Source organism: Mesoplodon densirostris, chromosome 11 (genome assembly GCF_025265405.1).
Source record: "Mesoplodon densirostris isolate mMesDen1 chromosome 11, mMesDen1 primary haplotype, whole genome shotgun sequence".
Lineage (NCBI taxonomy): Eukaryota > Metazoa > Chordata > Mammalia > Artiodactyla > Ziphiidae > Mesoplodon > Mesoplodon densirostris.
In genome coordinates, this window is record NC_082671.1 from 45,685,980 (window position 1) to 45,691,979 (window position 6,000).

Genomic DNA, 6,000 nt, shown 5'->3' on the forward strand with positions numbered 1-6,000 from the left:
CAACCTAAATGGGAAAAGAATTTGAAAAAGAATTTTAAAGAAAGGAAAAGAAAATCTGTTCTTCAACTAAAAAAAAAAAAGAAAAGAAAAAGAAATGATGTTGAAATGGATTCCCTTTTCAGTTCCAGGATACCTTGCTTTTTTCTTAACCCATCCTTTCCCTCTTCTTCTCCTCCCTCCCTCTCCAGCCCTTAACAGTAAGTAGCTTTGTACTCACTGAGATCACTTATATAATAGCTTATGCACACTCAAAATTTTTTATTGATTTTATGACATACTGATATTATGGGATAGGATAAAGTGACATCTCATACTTCACAAGAGTAAGAATAACAGTCCAATACATATTCACATTTCAACGTTTCTGCAATATCTAATCAGTTCAGCTATTCCAATCACCACAACAATTTAAATCTCATAATAAGAGTTAAAATTATCCTAAGGAAACACAAATGGAGCAAGCTTTGGGTGTTTGTCCAACAGATGTTTAGTTTACTAATTTTAACTTATATTTGTGAATTTTTGAATTATCATTTGCAATTATGTGAGTCAGAGAATCTTAGCATCCTGGCAATAGAAAATATTAGTATAAACGCCCTCACCAAATTTCTGCATCAATACACTAAACATTAGGTAAACATTAACAATCAAAAAAATTAAAGACAAAATACAGCACATGATGTTATAGGACAATCAATATACATGCATGTCCAAAAATTTGTAACCAGGGAAGATGAGACAATTCAGTACAAACAAATTAAGTGTTTGAGACGTCTAATGCAATCTTCAGCCTCTCAAGATCACATCCCTATTGAAACACTTCTCCATGTGGATACAGTTTTCAAGTCCCCTCAAAGTAACGACTTATTATGTACATGATGCAGAATACAATCTTCAAACTCCCTTGGAATGTGACAACATTTTGTAAGCAATCCATGCATCATTGAAAAAGAACACACTTTGTCAATAAAAGCCAACAAAAGTTTGGTAAGACACTGGGTTGTTCTGATGGAATCTTGATGGCACATGTAACAAGAGAGATATAAATTAGGCACTACTTTTCATATAAGGCCTGTGAACCCAGAAAAACATTTACCAAGAAAAATGTTTATGACAATTAAAAGAAAGTAAGAGAGAGCTTAATTTAACACGTTTGAAAACAATCTGCCTTGATTTTCAGCTTTCCTGGATTTCTTCCAACATTTGGAGTGATTTAAGCAATGCCACTTTTGAGGTTATACACAGGAATACTGTAATCTTATGGCTACAAAACAGAAAATATAATCCACCAGACTAAAAACTAAAGCAAATTAATCTAGGCTATATTCTTATTCAATATTTGATTGCCTTTTCCCAATAGTCCTTCATAACCCACACTTGTTAGATACATCAAAGAGTGACATTCTAAGGGTAATAGACATGCAGTGGAAATAAGTAAAACCTAAACCTAAAAAGAGTATTTCCAGACTTATAATAATCAATGCCAAAGCTCAGTTTCCCAAGCTGATTTGGATTCGTATTCTACCCTCAAATGACATTTTTCTGAATATCAAGAAAAATGGTAGAATCTGAGCACCAAGAAAAATGGTAGATCCACAGGTTTAGGGAGAAGGAGATAAATATAACCTTGATTTATTGTCACTTAGCTTCTCTCTTTATCTATTCAATAAGAATATTTATTTCTCACATCTCTTATGCTAGTAAACATTAACCCATAAAGATGTATGCAGTTGTGCATTCATCATAGGAGGCTTTGCTATCTAAACAAAAACAGAAAAATAGAAGACCTAATCAAAGATCCATATTTTAGGTTTCCACAATGCCAAGTATACGGACAAAACTGGTAATTATATTTTATTTCTTAGGTTTAGTTCTTGTCTAGAATTTAATGTTGTCCTGACTTAGGCATTGTAATTGTTTAACTAAAGCATTACTTATATAAACTATAAAGATGATAACTCTGGCACGACTTTCTCTATAACTTGGCTTCCCTTAATACCTATCAAATCTGTGGGATGCTGCTTTAACCACCCTTCCCTTCTCAATTGACATCTGATATTTAGGATTAATCACATTTTAAAATTACCCCATATTCAAATAACCCAAACACACTCATACATAGACAAACACACACGCATGCACACAAATATGTATGTACATTTACATATGTACATTTACATTTACATGTAATTATATTTTATTTCTTAGGTTTAGTTCTTGTCTAGAATTTAATGTTGTCCTGACTTAGGCATTGTAATTGTTTAACTAAAGCATTACTTATATAAACTATAAAGATGATAACTCTGGCACGACTTTCTCTATAACTTGGCTTCCCTTAATACCTATCAAATCTGTGGGATGCTGCTTTAACCACCCTTCCCTTCTCAATTGACATCTGATATTTAGGACTAATCACATTTTAAAATTACCCCATATTCAAATAACCCAAACACACTCATACATAGACAAACACACACGCATGCACACAAATATGTATGTACATTTACATATAATCCAGCTATCCATAGAGGTTATTGTAAAGGATTGTGATATTTTTAACTGAGATTTTCAAACTGACTTTATTTCAACACAGTGCTTTCCTTAATTTCATATTCACTACCAATAATTTGTATTACCCAAAAGATAGAGGGCATGAGCTGTAAAACATCGTAAATATCATAAAATGTTCTCATCATATGAGAGCAAAGTAGGAAGACTGTGCCATTCAAGGAGAACCAAAATGTCATAATTTTTTTTTTTTTTTTTTGTGGTACTCGGGCCTCTCACCGCTGTGGCCTCTCCCATTGCAGAGCACAGGCTCCGGACGTGCAGGCTCAGAGGCCATGGCTCACGGGCCCAGCCGCTCCGGGGCATGTGGGATCTTCCCAGACCAGGGCTTGAACCCGTGTCCCCTGCATCGGCAGGCGGACTCTCAACCACTGTGCCACCAGGGAAGCCCCAAAATGTCATAATTTAAAAATGTCATAATTTAAACCAAATCAATACAATCTTCCTACGTTTCTTCTTATTTGGCCCCTTTAATTCAACAAAGATCACTGTTTATTTTATCTTTCCTTTTCCTCTTCATCATATACACATGTCCTCACATCTTTGACATGATGTCAAAAACAAAACACAACACTAGCATTTATTCTGTCATTTGCATATAAACCAGTTGGGTCACACAGTTTCCAAGTGAATCGTTACACTAGGTATTTTCTAAATTTTACTTAGGCATACAGGGAAGGGAAACAATACAATTTTATACTTCCTCATTTACATACATATTGTTACCTGGAGAGTGAGAAATATATATCTCTTTAGAAATACAGCAAATTTTCATGAGTGTCCAGAACTTTCAGATTTAACATTGCCTTGAGGAAAAATGAAAAGTAAATAGTGAAAAGTGAATTTGTAGCATTCTTTATAGGATATTATTAATGCTGTTGAATAAAACAGTTAGGGTTTTTGGTTTTGCTTTTATTGTTTTTAAAACCTGAGCTTTAAATGCATAAGCCTAGGAGATTTGGAGGACAAAATCAAATGATGCAAGAAACAGTAAGTCAAGTGGAAGTATATTTAGAGTAAAACTTTTTTCTTCTATACGACTTTTCTCATGACATCTTTAACATCCTTATTTCTTAGAGAGTAGAGTAAAGGGTTCAGCATAGGTGTGAATAAAATGTAACATACTGAAGCCACTTTACGAAGTTCCGGGTTATTTGGTGGTGTGAGATAGACAAGGGAGACAGTCCCATAGAGCAAACTTACAACCCCCAGATGGGAGCTACAAGTGGAGAAGCCTTTCTTCCTTCCTTCGCTGGAGCAGATCTTTAAAACTGTGGACACAATATCATGTAAGATACTACAGTGACAACTATTGTGGGCAAATAAAGAGGATAGCCAAACTAAGTGACACCATCTTATTGATAAGGACATTGCAACAGGAGATCTTCTCAATTGGGTTTGAATCACAGTAGAAGTGATCAATGACTCGAGAGGCACAGAAAGACATTGAGAATGTTACACTGATTTGAAGAATGGAACTGACCCAGCCACAGAGATAAGAACCAGCCACCAACTGGATACAGAGACTTCTTGACATGAGGACAGTATAGAGGAGCAGGTTGCAGATGGCAATGAAGTGGTCATAGGCCATGGCTGCCAAGACAAAGGACTCTGTTACCATGAGAAGTGCATAAAGAAACAGCTGAGCCACACAACCTGCAAAGGATATGGTGTTTTTCTGAGACAGGATGTTGACCATGGCTCTGGGTACAATAACAGTGGAGTAGGAGAGGTCAATGATGGAGAGATTGCCTAGTAAGAAATACATTGGTGAGTTTAGCCGGGGATCAGTCACAATGATGCCAGTCATACTAAGGTTTCCCAGAAGGACCATCCCATAAACAATCAGGAATAGCAGGAAGAGGAGACTGTGGAGCTCTGGGCGGACCCTGATGCTGCAAAAATGAAGTCAGTCACTTCCGAATGGTTGTCTCCTCCCTTATCACCCATGGCAAACTTCTGCTTAAAGGCATAAGAGAAAGTCAACAAGTAAAGTTTCTGCTCTTTCTCTACTATCACAAATAACACTTCACATTTAAGAAGACTTTCTAGGGGCTTCCCTGGTGGTGCAGTGGTTAAGAATCTGCTTGCTGATTTAGGAAACACTAGTTCGAGCCCTGGGCTGGGAAGATCCCACATGCCACGGAGCGACTAAGTCTGTGTGCCGCAACTACTGAGCCTACACTCTAGAGCCCATGAGCCACAACTACTGAGCCTGCACTCTAGAGCCCATGAGCCACAACTACTGAAGCCCTCGTGCCACAACTACTGAAGCCCGTGTGCCTAGAGCCCATGCTCTGCAACAAGAGAAGCCACCTCAATAAGAAGCCTGCACACCGCAAAGAAGAGTAGCCCCCACTTGCTGCAAATAATTAAAGAAAGCCTGCACACAGCAACGAAGACCCAACGCAGCCAAAAATAAATTTTAAAAAAATTTTTAATAAATAAAAAGGCTTTATAGATGACATAATACTTTCATATCCATTATCCCATTAAGCTTGCACACATGGCCAAAGGAAAATGAGACATAGTTTGACTTGCCTAAGGTAACACACATGGTTAAAAATGGAATTTGGACTCAAGATGAAATATTTTGAATTCAAGTCTAGGGTTAATTACAACACAACATAACTTGACACTTATTTATATCTTTCTACTTTGTCAAATGAGATGTTTTGTGAGATGTCATCTGTGATTTCAAAATATTAAAATCTGATAAACTTGTACTAAGAAAAAGACACTTCCTTAAATTTCAATTTATCATTTAATATTCATCTTTATCTGTAATACTTTGCTTCAATTCAGTAATAAAAAATAAATGAAGGAAAAGGAAGCTAAAAGTACATTCCAAGATAATATGAACTTTCTACCAAAAAGAGCTCTTACAATTGCAAGTACATTACTAAAGAACTAACTGTCATACTTAGAGATCTTTTAAAATGAAATCATTCTTCAACTTCTGGAACTAGTCTAATTTTATTTAAGTGCAAAAGCAAAATGTGAGTGATACCTTCATATTTTTTATCCTGTGACGTTTATTTATTTATTTATTTATTTATTTATTTTTTGCAGTACGCGGGCCTCTCACCCTCTTGGCCTCTCCCATTGCGGAGAACAGGCTCCGGACGCGCAGGCTCAGCAGCCATGGCTCACGGGCCTAGCCGCTCTGCGGCACGTGGGATCTTCCCAGACTGGGGCACGAACCCGTGTGCCCTGCATCGGCAGGCGGACTCTCAACCACTGCGCCACCAGGGAAGCCCCTGTGACGTTTATTGATCCTGGTTTTCTCTACATAAATCTGTCAAGACATCCATGTCATCTCAAACTTTTCTAAATAAGAGAAAAAAAATTGAAGTTTCATTATAAGGAACCAATAAAAAATGTTAACTGTGTAAAAGAATATATTAGATTAGATAGCAAATTTTACTGAAC

General features: G+C 36.6%; 1 pseudogene; it reads right to left on the bottom strand.

Moving 5' to 3' along the window:
* Positions 1-3,579: 3,579 nt before the first annotated feature.
* On the bottom strand, positions 3,580-4,518 carry LOC132499267 (olfactory receptor 9K2-like; annotated as a pseudogene).
* Between the last annotated feature and the right edge of the window lie 1,482 nt (positions 4,519-6,000).